Genomic DNA, 22,857 nt, shown 5'->3' on the forward strand with positions numbered 1-22,857 from the left:
GGGGCTCCGCGCTCACCGGCGCTGGCTGACGTTGCAGCAAGGTGACGGAAGTGGAAAGTTGGAGGACAGTTTCGGTGAGGGACTTCATTTTTGTGCTCATCCAATCTACCACACCGCGAAGATATAGTACTTCGGCTTTTAGCCGTTCGAATTCCTCTGTGTCAATATGCGGCTCAGACATCCTGTCACGATCAGGCGAATTACACACAGTAGTTCGGCGTGCCCGTGTGGCGTGCTGGCTAGACCCAAACGCGGCGAAGGCTAGCGGTGGGTTGGAACAGACACGCAGTTATTCTAGTAACAATCAGTGCACAAAGCGTAGCTTCGGAACTGTCGTTACAGATGGAGAGCGAGCGGAGCCGGGATGAGAAAAAGTATCAAAGGGACAAACACTCACGGTTGCTGAATCAGGCGGAGACTGACGTCGGCAAAGTTTCGGAGCTCCTGACATGAAGAGAACGATGTCTGAGCGGCGAACAGGTGAGTGGCGTCTCTCTTTTAAACCCGGCCCCGTGATCAGCTGATCACCGGCTGACACTTGGAAGAGAGAGACCTAATGTTTAATAATCCACATTTCACTGTTTTACTCTTTTGTTCAGAAGTGGATGCTGTATTGTTCTTTCTTTGTTATTTTTTATGTTTAGGTCATTTTTTGCTGGTTTTTAGTTTGTTTGGTTTTTTTTGTCTGTTTGGGACTTAACACAGTCTCTAAGGGGTTTTGGGGGGATAACAGGAGGAGAGAAGCTGCAGAGAGGAGTGCAAGACTGCAGCTCTGTTTCCTGGTCCCAACTCTGGATAGTCACATTTTGGGGGGTTTAATAAATTTGGCCAGATTTCTAGAAATGAGAGCTGCTCCATCCAAAGTGGGATGGATGCCGTTTCTCCTAACAAGACCAGGTTTCCTCCAGAAGGTTTGCCAATTATCTATGAAGCCCACATTGTTTTGTGGACACCACTCAGACAGACAGCAATTTAAGAAGAACATGCGGCTAAACATGTCACACCTGGTCTGATTGGGGAGGGGACCAGAGAAAACTACACAGTCCCACATTGTTTTGGCAAAGTTACACACCGATTCAATATTGATTTTAATGACCTCCAATTGACGTAATCAGGTGGCATTACTGCCGACGTGAATTGTAATTTTACTGAATTTACATTTACCCTTAGCCAGCAGTTTTAAATTTCCCTCAATGTCACCTGTTCTGGCCCCTGGAAGACAGTTGACTATGGTTGCTGGTGTCTCTAGCTTCACATGTCTGAGAACAGAATCGCCAATTAATAGAGTTTGATCCCCGGTGGGTGTGTCGCCGAGTAGGGAAAAACGGTTACACACATGAACAGGTTGGTGGTGTACCTGGGGCTTCTGTTTAAGACTATGCTTCCTCCTCACTGCCACCCAGTTGTCCTCTTTCCCCTGCTGCTCGGGGCCTCCCGGGGGGAACAGCTATAGGGCCTACACTACCTTCGGCTGTACCGGCTACAGGGGCCTGGCTAGCTACGGGTGTATCAGAGTCTCCAATTCAGTAATCCTATCCTTTAGAGCCCCCCCCCCCCCCCAAGAGCACCTGGCTGCAGCCACTGGGGAGCGCCATATTGCAACCTCCACAGTAACCAGAAACACGTGACCTCCACACTAACCGGACACACGTGACCTCCACACTAACCGGAAACACGTGACCTCCACACTAACCGGAAACATGTAACTTCAGTTAAATCGACTTTGACCACAAGAGCACCTGGCTGCAGCCACTGGGGAGCGCCATATTGCAACCTCCACAGTAACCGGAAACACGTGACCTCCACACTAACCGGAAACATGTAACTTCAGTTAAATCGACTTTGACAGTGAAAACAAAATTGTGGGTTTTTTTTACTATTCATGCTGATAAATAAATTTGGTTCTAAGTGTTTTTTAACACTCTGGGATTATTAAAAAAAATCACCATCCCTTCAGCTTGTTCGTGGCAAAAGTGTCCATGTGTTATGTTTTTATTTCTTTGCTACTTTTTACATGTTTAATCCTTCAAACACCTTTTTCTAGTACAATGCACTTGTTTGAAGACAACCTCAAAACTAGGGATGGGTACCGGTGTCCGGTGCCATGATGGCACCGGTTCTGACATAAACGGTAGTAACCAGACCGAAAAGCAGCGCACATTTCGGTGCTTTATTTCGGTGCTTTTTTTTCCTGAGCTGTGATACACTTTAGATTCTAGCCAATCATTTTATGTTTCCGAGGATAGTAGGCGGGGCCAGGTACGTACGTTCTGTTAGAGCAGAGCTACAGATTAAAAATGCCCAAGGCGAAGCGGTTAAAAGTCTGGCTGTACTTCACAGCAAAATATGCAAACTCAGCAGCAACAAGTGCTTTAAGCTGATACTGTGATACTGTCAAAGGAGGTAACACCTCAAATCCGATGAAACACCTGGCGACGCATAGCGTTTTTTTAAAAAGCCCAGAAATGCGCCGTATTTGATAGCTTGCTGCGAGACCTCACACCGAGCACATCTACTGCGGGTGGGTTGCCTGTTATGCAACATCCCCCAAAAACACGAAGAGGAGAGTCCTGGCCCCTAGCCCTGCCAGTGTAGCAGAAATGATGACGGATGATGGTGGCAGCAGCCGTTCTTCTCTGCGTGAGTAGCTAATTTACGTTGAGTAGGCTAACCACGTTATTACATTAATGCATGTAAGGTGAACTAGCAAACATCATCATAGCTACATGCGGCTGTCCTCTTGTTTGATGGCAGATACTCCCTTCACCCTGGCTAAAAAGGCTAAAATGACCAAAGAAAAAGTGGAAAACAGTTAAACATGAGAGGTTTAGGACAAAGTTTGTGTTTTTTCCATTGTTTAAGCACTGCTTCCAGCCAAGAGTGATACCATATATGCCCCATAGCTGCAGAAAAGGCTAACATTGTTATATTTTTACAAAAAACAGCTGAACATGAGAGGTTTTTGGACCAATTTTGTGTTCTCCATTCTTTAAGCACCGGTTTGAGCACCGTTTGAGCACCGGCGCCGTTTCAAAAGTACCGATTTGGCACCGGTATCGGATAAAACCTAAACGATACCCATCCCTACTCAAAACTCACCATTTCATATATCAGCAGTGCTACTGGAAATTATTGTAAAGTCATCCCTCACAATAAAGCGGTTCTACTTTAGCGGACTGTTTCGCTGATTTTTTTTTTTATAGATTTTTTTTTTATTACAGTACATTGTGTTGTGCGTTCTGATTGCTGTGGAACATTGTCAATCAACCTAGTACAGTGTCTCCTGTACACCAGCGGTCGCCAACAGAGCCACGGACCAGTACCGGTCCGTTGAGTCTGTTTCCCTGGGTCTTTTCCCGTGTTGTGGTCGTGTGTCTTATTTTGAAAGAACTATTTACGCGTTACCATAGCGACCAGAGAGAATCAAGAAGCAGAGAGGAGGATGTTACTCTCAATGTTGTTGGCGCAACAAGACACTGCTCATAAAGTTACACAAGTACACAGCCGAATTCACATTTATTATGATATTTACAAAATACCACCGTTTTTGTCTTTGTTTGTATCATTTTATTTTGTTGTATTTATCTGCAACACCTTAAAAGCCCGTGCGTGAAAATATTGTCTCACATTAAACTGGTCCGTGGTGCAAAAAAGGTTGGGGACCACTGCTGTACACTACAGAATGCGTTTAGCTTGTCGAATTTATATAAATCTGCCCACGAAACGTTTTGCACGGTTTCATTTTATAATACTGGACTTATGTTTTTATGATGGGTTGAACTTTAAGTGTTTAAACAAAAGAGAAAATGCGATAAACGAGGGACTGCTGTATTATTAATAGTAGAGTCTGGGACATCTAATTGATTAACATCCACATTGATTATCATGCACTATTATTTTTGTTCAAGGAGAGCAAAAACTATAAAACTCTCTCTCAGCAAAAATGGCCACTTTTGTGTATGTTCACAAAATGCTGTAAAATATATATTTATTAAAACATTTATCTACTTTCACCGACTTGACCCTTTAAATTAGCACCAGTCCTTTTCATCAAAACCATTTTATCTACATTCTTTTTTTTTTTACTCTTTAAATGCCAGTTAGGTTATATATAGTACCAGTAACGTTTCAGATAAAAAGGTGATAAAGTCCTAATGGTTTCATAAATCTTCCTATTTATTTATTTTTTTCATATAAGCATCGGGGGCAAGGCTGTCTTGCAATTGTTGAGGTTCACTAGTGTGCGTCCTATTTCTTCCAGGATCACTCTTCATTTGTAGGTTTTAGTGGACTCTTAGTACTGTGAAGTGGTTTTCATGGGACAAAGGCTTGTATGCCAAGATCTGGGAGATTGTAGAAATGAGCAGTAATGTCCTTCTTACCATCTTTCCAGAAAAATAAGTGATCTGGAAGCTGTTAAGCTTACTTACAGCAGCAGCACTTTCTGCAGCTGCATTAAGTCCAGGACACATTTACTAACAGTATGTGTTGCTGTATGTGCTGCAGCTTTGAATCTTTTATTAATATATATTTTGTTAATATATTGGCTATGGTGTCTTGTTATGAAATGTACAAGAGTAAAAGTGTTAGCATGTGCTTCAAAGCTAAGTTTGACTGGGAAACTCAAAGCTCAATAGTCTGTATCAACAACAATTCACTGCAGCCTGTGTAATATTTGATGCGTCATAATTTCTTCCAGTCTATATTCCATCCATCCATCCATCCATCTTCATCCGCTTTATCCGAGGCCGGGTCGCGGGGGCAGCAGCCTAAGCAAAGAGGCCCAGACCTCCCTCTCCCCAGCCACCTCCTCCAGCTTATCCGGGGGAACACCACGGTGTTCCCAGGCCAGCCGAGAGATATAATCTCTCCAGCATGTCCTGGGTCTGCCCCGGGGCCTCCTCCCGGTGGGACATGCCTGGAACACCTCACCCAGGAGGCGCCCAGGGGGCATCCTTGTCAGATGCCCGAATCACCTCAGCTGGCTCCTTTCGATGTGGAGCAGCAACAGCTCTACTCTGAGCCCCTCCCGGATGGCCAAACTTCTCATCCTATTTCTAAGGGAGAGGCCAGCCACCCTTCGGAGGAAGCTCATTTCTGCCGCTTGTATCCGCGATCTCGTTCTTTCGGTCACTACCCACAGCTCGTGGCCATAGGTGAGGGTAGGGACGTAGATCGACTGGTAAATTGAGAGCTTCGCTTTTACACTCAGCTCCCTCTTCACCACGACGGACCGGTGCAGCGTCTGCATTACTGCAGCTGCAGCCCCAATCCGTCTGTCGATCTCCGGTCTCCCTCTCCATCACTCGCGAACAAGACCCCGAGATACTTGAACTCCTCCACTTGGGGCAGGAACTCATCCCCGACCCGGAGTGGGCACTCCACCCTTTTCCGGCTGAGAACCATGGCCTCAGATTTGGAGGTGCTGATCCTCATTCCCGCTGCTTCACACTCGGCTGCGAACCGGTCCAGTGCGAGCTGGAGGCCCTCACCCGATGAAGCCAACAGAACCACATCATCCGCAAAAATCAGAGATGAGATTCTGAGGCCACCAAAGCGAAAGCCCTCCTGTCCATAAAAATTATGAACAGAACCGAAGGCAAAGGGCAGCCCTGGCGGAGCCCATCACCCACCGGGAACGAGTCCGACTTATTGCTGGCAATGCGAACCAAGCTCTTGCAACGGTTGTATAGGGATCGAATGGCCCGTAGCAATGGGCCAGACACCCCATACTCCCGCAACACCTCCCACAGGACACTCCGAGGGACAAAAAACACATGTAGACTGGTTGGGCAAACTCCCATGCACCCTCAAGTATCCTCGAGAGGATAAAGAGCTGGTCCAGTGTTCCGCGACCAGGATGAAAACCGCATTGTTCCTCCTGTATCCGAGGTTCGACTAGCGGACGAACTCTCCTTTCCAGCACCCTGGCATAGACTTTCCCAGGGAGGCTGAGGAGTGTGATCCCCCTGTAGTTGGAACACACCCTCCGGTCCCCCTTCTTAAAGATGGGGACCACCACCCCGGTCTGCCAGTCCACAGGTACTGCCCCTGATCTCCACGCAACATTGCAGAGGCGTGTCAACCAGGACAGCCCTACAATGTCCAGAGCCTTCAGGAACTCGGGGCGGACCTCATCAGTTGTTTAACTGCCTCAGTGACCTCGCCCCCGGAAATTGGCGGGTCATTCCCCTCATCCCAGACTCTGCTTCCTCCTCGGAAGACGTGTCAGTGGGATTAAGGAGGTCCTCGAAGTATTCCTTCCACCGCCTGACAATTTTCTCAGTCGACGTCAGCAGCACTCCGCCAGCACTATACACAGTGCAGGTAGAGCACCACTTTCCCCTCCTGAGACGCCTGACGGTTTGCCAGAATCTCTTCAAGGCAGTCCGAAAGTCTTTTTCCATGGCCTCTCCAAACTCCTCCCACACCCGAGTTTTTGCTTCAGCCACTGCCCGTGCCGCATTCCGCTTGGCCTGTCGATACCTGTCGGCTGCCTCCGGAGTCCCACAGGCTAACCAAGCCCGATAGGACTCCTTCTTCAGCCTGGTGGCTCCCTTCACCTCTGGTGTCCACCAATTGGTTCGGGGATTACCACCACAGCAGGCACCAACCACCTTGCGGCCGCAGCTCAATGCAGCAGCTTCGGCAGAATATGATCCATTCGGACTCAATGTCCCCAGTCTCCCTCGGAATGCTGTTGAAGCTCTGCCGGAGGTGTGCGTTGAAGATCTCGCGGACTGGGGCCTCTGCTAGACGTTCCCAGCACACCCTCACTACGCGTTTAGGTGCACTGTCAAGCTCTCTAAGTTTGTGCAGCTTCCCCGCTTGAAAGGGATTGATGCATCTACCACAGGTGTTTAACTGGGTTTCACTCAATGACCAGGCAGATCTTTTGTTTTCCTTTTCTTTAATCTTCTTTTCGGCCACAGTCAGCCATAGGTGAAAAACCTTTAAATACAAACCAAAAAACCCAAATACAAATTATGTTTGTTATCACACATCTGCAAATATTGTAAACAATCCCAAACACATTTTTTTTCTTTTTTTTTTTTAAACACATCAATGCAGTGCATAAGCTTTGTAGTACAATATTTGCTTGAGTATTTTTAAATGCTCAAATTACGTAATTCACTAACAATTGTACATACACCTTGAGAAATACTGCTTTCTATTAAAGTGCTAAATTAAATAATCAATCTGCATTAGAACTTGAGCAGTAACAATAGTATTTATAACCAGCTTCTCTTAACCATATGCAAGCATTAACAGTCTTCCATATGCAGACCAACAATAAACAATGGTGCCGCTCGTAAACAGGCAACCAACTCACGGCACAGTGCTAATGCTACGTAAGCTAGCGGCAGCCGCGATTCTTTAGCAACTCGCTTCAAAGTCTTTTACCATAGTCAGCAACCATTCCCTTACCGGCTGCCTCCCTGGCTTTAAAGATACTTCAGTTCCACACAATATTCATGTTGGCGACAACTTATTGAAGGAATTATGCTGGGCTTTTCCCGAAAGTGGCACCTTCCTATTGCTTCCCAGTTCGCCTTTCTTTTTCTTCCCGACAGAAACCCAGACACAAGATTAGTTCCGCCCTCCAGTCTGTCACGTTTACTTTTTCCCTCAGGGCTCTCCACCTCCTACTCGGTTTGACTTGACATGCACCAAGTCTGTCCAGCGTCCTCCCCCGCCACCTGATCCAACTCACCACCAGGTGGTGATCAGTTGACAGCTCAGCCCCTTAAGAAGGAAGACAGGATAAAAGACATGCTGTGGAAGAGAGACAGAGGTTAAATTTTTTTTCTCTGGTCCCCTCCCCAATCAGACCAGGAGTGACATGTTTAGCCGCTTGTTCTCCTTAAATTGCTGGCTGTCTGAGTGGTGTCCCAGAAACGATGTGGGCTTCATAGATAATTGGCAAACCTTCTGGAGGAAACCTGGTCTTGTTAGAAGAGACGGCATCCATCCCACTTTGGATGGAGCAGCTCTCATTTCTAGAAATATGGACAAATTTATTAAACCCCCCAAAATATGACTATCCAGAGTTGGGACCAGGAAGCAGAGTTGCAGTCTTACACGCCTCTCTGCAGCTTCTCTCCTCCTGCTACCCCCCCAAAAACCCATCTCCATAGAGACTGTGTCAGCTCCCAAACAGACAAAAAACAAACTAAAAACCAGCAACAAACAACTTAAACATAAACAATTACAAAGAAAGAACAATAAAGTATCCACATCTGAACCAAAGAGTAAAACAGTGAAATGTGGATTATTAAATATTAGGTCTCTCTCCTCCAAGTCTCTGTTAGTACATGACTTAATAATTGATCAACAAATTGATTTACTCTGCCTTACAGAAACCTGGTTGCAGCAGGATGATTATGTTAGTTTAAATGAATCAACACCCCCGAGTCATTCTAACTACCAGAAATCTCGAAGCACAGGCCGAGGGGGCGGTGTGGCAGCAATTTTTCACACCAGCCTATTAATTAATGAAAGACCAAGACAGACTTTTAATTCATTTGAAAGCCTGATGCTTAGCCTCGTCCACCCCAGCTGTAAAACTCAGAAACCAGTCTTACTTGTTATCATCTATCGTCCACCTGGGCCTTACACAGAGTTTCTGTCTAATTTCTCAGACTTTATATCTAATTTAGTTCTGAGCTCAGATAAAATAATTATTGTGGGTGATTTTAACATCCATGTAGATGCTAAAAATGACAGCCTCAACATGGCATTTAATCTGTTATTAGACTCAATTGGTTTCTCTCAAAATGTAAAAGAACCCACCCACCACTTTAATCACACTCTAGATCTTGTTTTAACATATGGCATAGAAACTGAACATTTAACAGTGTTTCCTTAAAAACCCTCTCCTGTCTGATCATTTCCTGATAACATTTACATTTACAATAATTGATTACACAGCGGTGGAGAGTAGACTTTATCAAAGTAGATGTCTTTCTGAAAGCGCTGTAACTAAGTTTAAGAATATAATCCACCCACTGTTATCATCTTCAATGCCCTGTACCAACATAGAGCAGAGCAGCTATCTGAACGCTACTCAAACAGAGGTCGATTATCTTGTTAATAATTTCACCTCCTCACTACGTACGACTCTGGATACTGTAGCTCCTGTGAAAACTAAGGTCTCTAATCAGAAGTACCTGACTCCGTGGTATAATTCTCAAACACGTAGCCTAAAGCAGATGACTCGTAATCTGGAGAGGAAATGGCGTGTCACAAATTTAGAGGATCATCATTTAGCCTGGAGAAATAGTTTGCTGCTTTATAAGAAAGCCCTCCGCAAAGCCAGAACATCTTACTATTCATCACTGATTGAAGAAAATAAGAACAACCCCAGGTTTCTCTTCAGCACTGTAGCCAGGCTGACAAAAAGTCAGAGCTCTTTTGAGCTAACAATCCCTTTAACGTTAACTAGTAATGACTTCATGAACTTCTTCACAAATAAAATTTTTATCATTAGAGAAAAAATTACCAGTAATCATCCCACAGATGTAATATTATCTACAGCTACTCTTAGTACCATTGATGTTAAGTTAGACTCTTTTTCTCTAATTGATCTTTCTGAGTTAACTTCAATAATTACTTCCTCCAAGCCATCAACGTGTCTTTTAGACCCCATTCCTACAAAACTGCTCAAAGAAGTCCTGCCATTAATTAATTCTTCGATCTTAAATATGATCAACCTATCTCTAATAATCGGCTGTGTACCACAGGCATTCAAGCTAGCTGTAGTTAAACCTTTACTCAAAAAGCCATCTCTAGACCCAGCAGTCTTAGCTAATTATAGGCCAATCTCCAACCTTCCTTTCATATCAAAAATCCTTGAAAGAGTAGTTGTCAAACAGCTAACAGATCATCTGCAGAGGAATGGTTTATTTGAAGAGTTTCAGTCAGGTTTCAGAGCTCATCACAGCACAGAAACAGCTTTAGTGAAGGTTACAAATGATCTTCTTATGGCCTCTGACAGTGGACTCATCTCTGTGCTTGTCCTGCTAGACCTCAGTGCAGCATTCGATACTGTCGACCATAATATCCTATTAGAGCGATTAGAACATGCTGTAGATATTACAGGTACTGCACTGCAGTGGTTTGTATCATATCTATCTAATAGACTCCAATTTGTTCATGTAAATGGAGAGTCCTCTTCACACACTGAGGTTAATTATGGAGTTCCACAGGGTTCAGTGCTAGGACCAATTCTGTTTACATTATACATGCTTCCCTTAGGCAGTATCATTAGAAGACATAGCATACATTTTCACTGCTATGCAGATGACACCCAGCTCTACCTGTCCATGAAGCCAGATAACACACACCAATTAGTTAAACTGCAGGAATGTCTTAAAGACATAAAGACCTGGATGGCCGCTAACTTTCTGCTTCTTAATTCAGATAAAACTGAGGTTATTGTACTCGGCCCTGAAAAGCCTAGAAATATGGTATCTAACCAGATTCTTACTCTGGATGGCATTACCTTGGCCTCCAGTAACGCTGTGAGGAACCTTGGAGTCATTTTTGACCAGGACATGTCCTTCAATGCACATATTAAACAAATATGTGAGACTGCATTCTTCCATTTGCGCAACATCTCTAAAATTAGAAATATCCGGTCTCAGAGTGACGCTGAAAAACTAGTTCATGCATTTATTACTTCCAGGCTGGACTACTGTAATTCATTATTATCAGGATGTCCAAAAAACTCACTGAAAAGCCTTCAGCTAATCCAAAATGCTGCAGCAAGAGTACTGACAGGGACTAGAAAGAGAGAGCATATTTCTTCCGTTTTGGCTTCCCTTCATTGGCTTCCTGTTAAATCCAGAATTGAATTCAAAATCCTGCTCCTCACATACAAGGTCTTAAATAATCAGGCCCCATCTTATCTTAATGACCTTGTAGTACCATATCACCCTATTAGAGCACTTCGCTCTCGCTCTGCAGGCCTACTTGTTGTTCCTAGAGTATTTAAAAGTAGAATGGGAGGGAGAGCCTTCAGTTTTCAGGCCCCTCTTCTGTGGAACCAGCTTCCAGTTTGGATTCAGGAGACAGACACTATCTCTACTTTCAAGATTAGGCTTAAAACTTTCCTTTTTGCTAAAGCATATAGCTAGGGCTGGACCAGGTGACCCTGAATCCTCCCTTAGTTATGCTGCAATAGACATAGCCTGCCAGGGGATTCCCATGATGCATTGAGTTTTTCCTTTCCAGTCACCTTTCTCGCTCACTATGTATTAACAGACCTCTCTGCATTGAATCATATTAACCTCTGTCTCTCTTCCACAGCATGTCTTTTATCCTGTCTTCCTTCTCTCACCCCAACCGGTCGCAGCAGATGGCCGCCCCTCCCTGAGCCTGGTTCTGCCGGAGGTTTCTTCCTGTTAAAAGGGAGTTTTTCCTTCCCACTGTTGCCAAAGTGCTTGCTCATAGGGGGTCATATGATTGTTGGGTTTTTCACTGTATCTATGAAGCGCCTTGAGGCGACTTATGTTGTGATTTGGCGCTATATAAATAAAATTGAATTGAATTGAATTGAATAACAGATATGATTCAATGCAGAGAGGTCTGCTCTAATAGGGTGATATGGTACTACAAGGTCATTAAGATAAGATGGGGCCTGATTATTTAAGACCTTGTATGTGAGGAGCAGGATTTAATACCAACATACCTTTGAAAGGTAAAGCATTTTTAATGTATCCATTTATATGCTCCTCAATCTTTGCCCTGACAGTAGGGCTGAAAGTGGGGCACAGAGGGCAGTGAAAGGGTCTTTTATAACACGTGTTGCATTCCTGCAATTCTAACTTGGAGGCAGAATTCCAAATGGATATGTGCATCTAAAACAGAGAGAAAAACAGATAAACACCATATACACATTTAAGTTCAGGTTTTAGCAGAAATAACACGTTACAGTTAGCATGTAAGAGATTTGGGAGAAAATTCTTTATAAAAACATAATTTACAAGACACTTTTATTTGTGACATACATATCTATTTACATATAACAGACAATTTAACAAAAGCTAACTAAAATCTGGGCAATAAAAAAGCAGAACAGAATGGAATAGAGAATATTAGTATTTATAAATGTATAAATCTCTTTGTGACAAACTTTACAATGTTGATGCAGGTGGAATGAGAGACATGAATAAAGCGCAATATGCAGTAAATGGAACAATGTGCATTGATGTCAGATAGTGAAAAGCAGTGAAGTGAATTTGTTCAATAACAAGCAAAAATCAAATACGTCCGAAACTGACCACTAAATCCTAACCAGAGGTGTCAAAAGTACGACAGTTGTTGTAACGCTAACAAAGTGCCAACGTAATCGTAATAAATTAAGGAGTGAGTACACAGAGAGTGTGCTTCAGAGGAAGCTAGTGAAGATCATACTATCAAAAAAGAAGTTATCTAAAAGTTTTTAATTAATTGCTATGCACATATGCTACTCAAACAAACCATTGTGTGTTGGAACAGGAACAGGAAGTGATACTAGTGATGGGCAGATCGATCCAAATATTGATTGTATCGATACCAAGTCGACATTGGCATTAGATCGATACTAGCCTGGTGAGATCGGTTCTTTACTTTAAGTTCCGCTCTTGTTTGCAATGCTGTGCTTTTGGCAAAGACGAAACAGCCAGGTCGCCGGACTTGTCGCTCCTGTGTCTGCGCAGAGCAGGCACACTTTGCTACCCCTCCCACCTCTTGTGCTTAGATGTTGCACTGTCATGTGATGTGACTTAGGCTACGTTCACACTGCAGGCGAAAGCGCATCAAATCCGATTTTTTTGACCCTATGCGACCCATATCCAATCATGGTATGACAGTGTGAACGGCGCAAATCTGATATTTTCAAATCCGATCTGGGTCACTTTCCTATGTGGTACTGAATCCGATACATATCCGATGTTTTAGAAAGCGACTGCTGTTTGAATGGTCAAGCGACTGCTGTTTGAACGGTCATGTCGCATTAAATCCGTCTTTTACATCACTGACACAAGACAAACGCCAATTATCAGCGCCGGAGAAGCGCCCGATAAGACATTGCGAACGCTTCCTGGCCATCCAGTGTAGATGTCAGTGAAACTGTTGGGAAGACAACGTTGGAGAAACGTGAACATTTTATTTGTACTGTGTAATCTGCAGATTCTGACAGAAATCTGCAACTATCCTTTGAAGCACCGCTCCTCTAAAACAGCAATAAGGATAATTATTAGGTTATCTACATTATTATGTAAATAACAAAATAACTTCAAGCAAAAATTGGGAAACGTAAAGTCCGAAGTCTTTATATTAAGGGCCATCAGTCAAACAATATTGTTTGCTCTGGGTCTAAACAAAGCGCGTTGTGTGTGACATCTTTTGCGCATGCGGGCCGCTTTGAGCGTTCACACTAGAGCGTGTTTGCTGTCGCATTTTATTTGTAGTGGGAACAAGCAGACAAAAAAATCTGATTTGATCAAAAAATCGGAATTGAGCATTAACACCTGCAATGTGAACGTAGCCTTAGACATTTTGGGGGTTAAGTTTTTTACATATTATTTATATTTTCACCAGTTTTTTTGTTGAGAATTTTAATTGTAATTTTGCGGTACACATCACCACCACCAACAACAACGCAAGCAGAGCATTGTAGATGCCATGCAGGTGAGGTGCGACATCGCACCCAAAGGCAAAAATACTGTACTGTGTTGTGCTAAAAATACTGCAGTATAAGTTGAAGTACTGATTCTACTTCTTTACTCAAGTAAGAGTGAAAAAGTACTGGTTGAGAAATGTACTCACAGTAAGAAAGTAAAAGCAGCTCTTTGAAGGACATTTCTACCAGCTGTTTTTGTGCAAAGCTAACTGAACCTTCTTCTATATTACTGAAATCTATATGTATGTAATATGTATGTAAGGTAATCTATATTACCATAATCTTTTCTGGATTGTCAAGAGATTTATTCTAAAGACACTTCTTCAGCTGAGAGTCAGAGAGTAGAAACACACATGCTGCAGTTTTTCCTTGCAAGGGCGGTCACAGAGTGCTCACACCAAAGTGGGGGCCCTGTGATGTGCGCGCTCTGTTCTTGCACTTGTCTTTATTTATACACAAGAAGAGTAATACAACAATGAATACATTTGTTTAGTGGAATGTTGATACGTGAGCATGTGCGTATGTGGTTGTGTATGTGTGTGCGTGTGCGGTTTATGGGAAGCAGCTCCTTTTCCTGGTAGGGAGTGAAAACTGCTTGTTCAGCTCTTACTATCGCTGTGGGAAAGAAACTGATAATAACAGAACAAGTCTTATAGTGAACAACAGTCTAAGTCATCAAAAGGTTATTATGCAGTATTCTATCACATGCAAACTTATATCATTAAAAAGCTTATACTGACTACTAAATACAATTTTATATTGACATGGACAATTTTTTTTTAGATGCCCCAAACAATCGAAAAGGGGCTTCATCAGAGAAAATGTCTTTACCCCAGTCCTCAGTAGCCCACTTGCTGTACTGTACTTTTTACAGACTATCAGTCTGTCCCTGATGGGTTTTTGTTTTTTTGTTGTTTTTTTTTGGGGGGGGGGGCTTTTTTGCTGCCCTTCTTGAGACCAGGCATCTTCCAAAAGTCTTCGCCTCACTGTGTGTGTAGATGCACTCACACCTGCTGCTGCCATTCCTGAGTAAGCTCTGCACTGGTGGCACTCCGATCCCACAGCTGAGTCGTCTTTAGGAGATGGTCCTGGTGCTTGCTGGACTTTCTTGAGCACCCTGAGACCTTCTTCACAACAATTGAATCTCTTTCCTTGATGAGAAGATAAATGGTTGATTTACATGCAATCTTAGTAGCAACAACATCCCTACCTGTGAAGCCATTTTTATGCAACGCAATGATGGCTGCATATGTTTCTTTGCATGTAACCATGGTTAACAGAAAGAATAATGATTACTAACATCACCCTCTTTTTTTAACACATCCAGTCTGCTTTTCTAACTCAGCCAGCATGAAATAATGATCTCCAGCCTTGTGCTCGTCAACATTCTTACCTGAGTTAACAAGAAGAATATTGGAATGATCTCAGCAGGTTCTTTTATGGCATGAAATGCTGAATGATGAGATGCAGTGGAAATTTATTTTCTGGGATTAAGTTCATTTTCATGGCAAAGAAGGACTTTGCAACTCATCTGATAACTCTTCATAACATTTTGGAGTACATGCAAATTGCTATCATAAAAACTAAAGCAGCAAACTTTATGAAAACCAATACTTGTGTCATTCTCAAAATTTTGGCCAAGACTGTACACTGTTTATGGTGTCTTCATTAGGGCTGGGTATCGTCACTGATTTCTAGAATCGATCCAATTCCGATTCACAAGGTCCCGAATCGATTCGATCCACGATTCGATTTAATTCGATTCGATTCGATTTAAATCTGGGAAATTTTGACAGTCAGAAATATTATAATTCAGATCAGTACATTTACATATTTTTGTATCAATAAAAAGGAAGCTGACACACGCAAGACTTTATCACAGGTGTAAGCTTCACAGCAGATGCCTTTGTGTCAAAGTAGCTGAAGATAAAACACAGAAAAACATGAAGGTGATTTTCCTGGCCTGGGATTTTATAAAAATATTCTGCAGTACATCAAAAACGAAAGAAAACCATTAATCAACATATGAACATTACCTCTGAAGTTACAGCGGTTTTATTAGAGACACGGTTAAGCGTTTTGCATTTTGAATAATTTTAAAAAGTTTAAATTTGTTCAGTATTGAACAGCAGAAATGAGGTTTTCTTTTCGGAAGAATGTAAAAGGGAAAAAAACAGCGGCTGACAGCGCTGTAAACAACAGTAGACTGGTGCGTAACAAGCAAGCGAATAATGAAGAAAGGGAAACTGTTCTTGAAGTACAGAGAGAGAGAGAGAGAGAGAGAGAGAGAGAGCTGTGCATCGCGGTGGAAGCAAAACAGTAAAAGTCAGAGTGAATTCATGACGATGTTTATGTGAATCTTCTTTTGCTGCTGGTTCGGTCAGTATTGTTTGGAGAGAGATCAAACTAACAGCTTTAGAATCGGCTCATAAAGGGCGTGAACACAAAGCGCGGACCCGCCGACAGATCAGAATCAGCAAGCTGTCGGCTTTCAGCCCCGACCGTGTCCGTGCCGTCGGGTGAGAAAGGCAACATCTCACTGATTCTGATCCGTGGGTCGCGCTGTGTGTTTAAGTCTATGTGCAGAATCCGTGTACCTGCTCTCATTTACTGTCTTAACTGTTTGGTGGTTCTTGAAATTTTGTCAGATGTCACCAGAGATTCTGGCATTTCGCGTAAAATAAATTTATATTAAAAAAATCGATTCAGGATTTTAATGAATGGATTTTACGTTATCCAAGCCAGAATCGATTTTAATCGATGAATCGATTATAAAAACCCACCCCTAGTCTTCATATTAGACACTATACAACCATCATCAGCTAAAATTCATAGGAATCTCTGCGAGACAAGGTTGTTGTACAGTGAAATTATTCTGCAGATCATCAGAATGAAAAGTTAGTGACCATGTCTGCATAGCCCCTTCTAGTATGCTTTCATGACATTATTGTGTGTTGGGTAGTGCTCAGGCCTATCGAGACTGAAAAGCGGGACACTGAATGTCACCTAGCTGAATCTTCAACTAATCAGCACCTGGTGGTGAATTGGATCAGGAGGCGGGGGAGCGTGCCGGACTGCTGCAAGGAGCTGCGGCTGCAAGATGGTTGGTGCCTGTCGTGATCAAACTTAAGAAGGATCCTGTCGGCCTAGGATAGCCATCAGGTGGCGGCCTCCAGCTCTCACTGGAGAATTTCACAGCTGAGTGTAGAGCAGGAGGAATGAGAGTCACCACCTCCAAATCTGTGGCCACGATCCTCAGACAGAAAACAGTGGGGTGCCCACTCTGGATGACTTTGGGTATCTCAGGGTCCTGTTCACGAGTGAGCAAAGAGTGGAACAAGAGATCAACAGCTGCAGTGATGCGGACGCTGTATCAGTCTATCGTGGTGGAGAGTCATTCAAGACAGGCTCAGGGTAGAGCTGCTTCTCATCCACATCGAAAGCAGCCAGTTGGTGGTTTCAATTCTTCCTCAGAGGCCTGACTTAACGCTTGGCATAACTGTTGCTGGGTTGTCTAACCTGAGGTCCATTCTGTAGCAAATGCAGAAAAAAAATGTTTTAAGAAAGCAAATAGGTTGGTTTTCTAAAAAATATGATTATTTGCTCACACCAGGTGAGATGAGCCCTTTGTCACAAGTGGAGAGGTCAGTGAAGATGGTCATCTGGAGGTTCAAGGTCATTGCCTCTCCAACCCACATCCACTGCCACTGTACTTAAGGAAACTTGGGACAATGTTAAAGACTTTCTTCAGGCAGTAATGGAAACAAGCCATCCTTAAAAAACTACAACACACCAGCTCAGGTGTCTGAATGCAAAACAAATGTGTTGTTTGAGTTAGAGACTGCACCTGGCTGAACTATAAATATATTTACAGTGGTCCCTTGCTATAATGCGGTTCACCTTTCGCAGCCTTATCTCATAGTGGACAGCAATTTTTTTGTGTGTGCAATTTTTCATGTTTTTTTTTTTTTTGGGGGGGGGGGGGGGGGTGTTTTTTAACAGGGCATTGTGTTGTGCATCCTTTTTTTTTTTGCGATCAGAATTATTGTCTAAAGGCGAAGAACGATGCCCAACGGATTTACTTTACCAAATTGACCATCCCTGCCTTGCTGTAATGGTCCATTTGAGTCACCTTTTATTGTTTATTTTATTTTCACTTGCTGAATACGGGACAGATTTGACTGGGGGAAAGAAGGGGAGAAAGAAAGAGGGAAAGAAAAACAGCTGAGAAGAGGGACGGGGGAGAAGGGCAAAAAACAAAAACCAACAGAATAAGCAGAGGAAGAAAAAATGCATATATCGATCACCTGGATCACCTGTTGAGAAAGAAAAAAGAAAACAAGCAGAAGAAAACGAGAGTAATAGAATAAACAACATCACAATGATAAATGGGAATATGACAGTAAATACTAAATATTAAACATTATTGTGCAGCAAGTAAGATTGACAGCATACAGTGAGGTAGGAGCCAAAAAGGGTGTAGTTTGTGTGTGTGATCACCCGTGTGTACACCTGTGAGCATGGACACGCTTGTTTTTTTAAAAGGTTCCTTCATGTAATGATCTGCTAGAGGCTGTGGGGAGCCACTGCCCCGTCCTCCAGGGCATGAAGCAGGTATGGAGGAGATCAAAACTCCAGACATCCAGAGGCCCCCAGAACACAAGAGACCAAGGAAGACCAACAGAGGGGCAGCCGCGCCACTGTCCCAGAAAGAGCTGAGGAGAGTCCCAGATGAGGGCTCACTCAGCAGCCGCGGAGCAGAAGCCAGGTTGCTGAGTGACGCACCCGTGAGCTCCGCCGGCAGCCAGCTGTGCCTGAGTGACCGAGCCCCAGGCCGAGAGGCCGGGGGCACCCCACCTCCGAAGTGGCCCAAGCGAGCCCCAGGCTCCAGGCCCCGATAAGCGGCCGCCAAGGAGTGAGCCGGTGTGTACCTGGACGCCCATCCCCGGACACAAAGAACCACCAACGCACCGATGTCTGAGGGAGTCCGCCACTGGCAGGGGAAGTGGTGGTAGGGGGAGATAGGCCTCCAAACCTTGGAGGGCCTGAGATGTCCCCAGAGAGGTGGCGTATGATATTGTGAGAGGATTTTTATGAAATCAAGTATAATCAAGTGTGCCTTATAATCGAGTGTTCATATATTTTCACATAACCAAGTTTATTGTTAAAGAGAACATAATGCATTCCTTACTTTAGTGTCTGAGATGTTTGACAAGTATACAAGTATGTATTCTTTAACCCAGTGTGTGTGATGTCAGATAAGTGTGATATACTTCTATGTTTTTATTCTTAGTTTGTGTGCAGAGGTCAGATAAGCTTAGGTAATGTCTGGCCTTTTCCCTTTCGGTTAAAAGAGGAAGTACTATGTAACCCATTTTGCCTTATAAATAAAGCAACCAGCCTGCGCTGAGTGTGTGTGATTTTGCTGAGAGGCACACACCCATGCGCATGTCTTAATACTCTCTGAGTCGGTCTGCAGTGTCTTATTTCTCTTACTTGTGAACAAATGTCTTAACCCCTGACAGATATCCAACCTGACATATAGACACAGACATACAGGCACACACAGACACAAACATCCATTCCCACCCTCATGCTCTCATATGCACTTACTCCACACTCAACCAACGTGGAGACAGACATAAAGAGACGCTGTACACACAATCACACTCCCCAAGCGTACTCTACGAACCAGGTCTAGGTACCCTTGCCCCTGGAGGGGGGAACTGCACCCAGACCCAGGTGGTGTTACCCTTTTCCCTGCGGTGGGGGGAGGCAGACCGCCCCGACTCCGCAGCAGCAGGGAGGCCCCACATTCCAGACCCCAGTCGGACGGCCAACTCCTCCTCCTAGCCCCCCCGCTCCAGCAGGCCGCAGAGAATGGGGGTGAGAGAAGACTCCAAACCTCCCTCCACCCGCTCATTGTAGTGTTGATGCATGTGTGTTCTAAGGTGCATTTAAAACCCAGGAGGGCATGGAGCTACCTGCCAGAGAGCAGCAGGTAAGCGCATAGCCCCTCCTGCTAGCCCTCAATGTCTACGTGTATTTAAAATTGAGAGGTGGGCAACGACGCCAGGGGTGAGGTGTACACCCTGATGGTAATTTGGATTCCGTGTAGCATGCCCACCCCCAAGATCCTATATGTATGTGTAATGAGAGTGTGAGTAATGTGAATGTCTAAGTTGTGGGATAAAATTGAGGCAGAGGCAGCCAGAAGGGACGGGGGGGGGGTTGCCTCCTCTGCACCCTGGTGACATACCCCTACTCCAAAGCCCTGCATGTGTGGGTGGTTGTGGTGGAGCGGGAAGAGGGAGGCTGACGCGTAGGCTTCTTCTAGTGATTTGTGTTGTGCATCCTGATTGACTGTAGACCATTGTCAATCAATCTCGTGCCGTGTCTCCTGTACAGTACAGAATACATTCAGCTTGTCAAATTTACATAAATCTTCAATCGCTGGCAGTGTGACTCTGAAGTGCTGTACTGTATGTTTGTAAGTTTTCTCCCCAACAAACACAACAATGTCGACGAGACGTTTTGCACCATCAAAGGCAACCGCGGGTGCCTTTGGTTTCATTCTATAAATGCCCCTGACTGGACTTATTTTTCTACAAAGGTTTGAAGTTTGAGGGTGTTTAAACAAGAGAGAAAAGTGTGAAAATGTTCATGCCTATCTGAGAAAAGTGTATAAGCTATATAGTGAGGGGGTTTATAGCCTTAAAACATCTATAATAATTGTTTTTAAAAGATAAAGGCTATTTCGCGGATTTCACCTATCGCGGGTTATTTTTGGAACGCAACTCCCGCGATAAATGAGGGACCACTGTATATCGATTTTATCAGTACTGTAACTACAATACAAAGTTACAAGAAGCCTAAACTTAATTTAGAATAATTAAATCTGAGACTTCGTTTCACTGTAAGATTAAAGTTTTAAATGGTCTAACAAATAAATATTCAGTTTAAAAGTGACAATATTTTTAAAATATAATTAAATAACACAACAACGTGTGTGTTGTTCAGCAGAACAGTATGTCGGCTAATTTACTTTTTTTGATTTTTGAAAATAAAAGTTGGGCTCTTTTTTTAAATGATCTTTGAATCACACATACAGTGTTTATATTAAGTGTTGTATTAGAAATCTCTCAAGTCCAAGGCTGATAAAACATAATGTGATTTTGTTTAAAACTAAAAATTTAGTAGAACATGAAATGTTTGTCAGTGGGAAAACATTAATATTGCTCACTCAGAAACATCGAGTTATTCGTAGTACTGTGTACTTGTAATACTTGTGAATAAGTTGTCCTAACGTGGTTATCTTAAGTTGGCTTGACTTAACTTTTCTAATTTATGGGAACTAATTCGATTTTACAGATGATGCTAGTTTCAGATTCCTTCAGACTTTGAAAGCAAAATTCTTCCTTTTAATCAAAAATCTCGTAGAAGCCAGGAGTTCAATCTGTTTTTAGTTTTTCTGTTCGTTATTAATGCCTGTATGGTACCAGCCTCTTTCAGCTCCTCTCAACCATGACTAACGTTGACGTGATCTGGAGCGTTTCCGGTGCAGGAAGGCGGGGCCTCGGTGTTCCTCAGGGAGCGAAGAGCAGGTGAGTCGCGCCTGCATACAGCAGCACGTTCTAACTTCCGAGAGCAGGACTCAGGCCTTCAGAATAAAATCCCAGCTAACAGCCGCTTTACAGTTTTCATATTTGTGATTTTTTTTCTGTTTTAATTATTTAGATTTTTCAAATGTTATATTAAAAAAAAGAAGACGGAAAGCTCGTCCAGCTGCCGGGGGTTGATTTCTGCTGTCAGAGGGCCAGCAGAGACTTTTTGCTGGACATAAAAGAAACTAAATCCTGTTTAATTTATTTATTTTAACCAATGGAGCTTATCTTTGGTTATAAATAAATATATTAATCTAACATTTAAGTGTTTTTCAATATTTTTCAGATTTTTGCTTTTTTCATATTTATGAGAAATTACATCTTTTATTGAAAAACACATTTAAATAATTCTGAAGAATTATAACAAAAATCCTTTTTGATAATGATAATTAAACAAGCAGCTGATTATTGATTGATTGTTTGGGATTTCAGAACATTTAAATGATCATCATATCTCTCAGATCAGCTATAAAATAAAACATTTTTTATTGTTTTTGTGAACATTTATAAAATATAATAATATACAAAAATATAAACTGACAAAAAATATTTAATCGAGTGATCAATTTATTCAATCTTAAATTAGATGAAATTCTCCAAACTGAAGAAGCAAAGGTAGTGAAGATGTATGAGTTTAAATACGTGGTGTCAACAGGGCTGGACTGGGACAAAAAAAATCAGCCGGGCATTTTGACTAGAGATCGCCCCCCCCCCCCCAGGTATTATAGGAAAAGCCATAAAGCCTTTGAATGAAAACAGACGCTGTTGTGACAGTGATGTACACTGTCTTGTTGGTATATGTATGATTTCTATACATTTTACGTCAGATAACAACTTTGGTTGTAAGCTTCAGATAATTAATAAAAGCATGACATTTTAAATGAGAATAAGAACATATTTCTTTGTGCTCCCCTTTCCCTGTTAATGCCCTACCTGGCCCCCCACAGTTACCAGCTGTCAGCTTAAAAAAGGTTCCTGGTGTTATTTGTCTCTCAGAAACAGTTCATAACTTCCCTTCAACTCATTCATGTAACCTAAAAGGTAAACCTGTTTCTCAATCACCTGTTCAACTCTGATGATTCAGTAAGGACATCTCCTGGTTTCATCTTCATGTTTCCCTCTTGCCACATATACAAACATATCATGACCAGCAGCTTTTACAGCTGTGGCTCCAGCAAACATCAGCTGATACTAGAAATTAATATTAAATAAATTCTAACAACAGCTGATCAAGCTTAAACGTGCAGCTGTTGTTTAATGTGACATCCGCTGGTTTCTTCTTTCTGGCGCAAAGTGAGTGATAAACAAACAGAAGAAAAGCCGATCAGCTGATCACTGATCAGTTTCATGATTGAAGTAGCAACAGGAGAGGGAGGGGGACAGAATGACAGGAGAAGAGGCAGCTGTGCAGCGTAAAGACAGAATAAATCCAGCTTTGTGTCTTTTTCCATTCTAGCTGAAGTACAGGACAAACTGTGCTCCTTTTCAGTTCAATACGAACACGTAATGTTTTCTCTCAATGCGGGA

The 22,857-nt window shown here is 42.9% G+C and overlaps 1 protein-coding gene across 1 annotated transcript in view; it reads right to left on the reverse strand.

Moving 5' to 3' along the window:
- Window positions 1-22,857, reverse strand: part of LOC309690025 (uncharacterized protein) — a 228,990-nt gene that overhangs the window by 181,160 nt on the left and 24,973 nt on the right. The window lies entirely within an intron of this gene.

This window comes from Aulonocara stuartgranti (genome assembly GCF_965226115.1).
Source record: "Aulonocara stuartgranti genome assembly, chromosome: 15".
NCBI classification, from domain to species: domain Eukaryota; kingdom Metazoa; phylum Chordata; class Actinopteri; order Cichliformes; family Cichlidae; genus Aulonocara; species Aulonocara stuartgranti.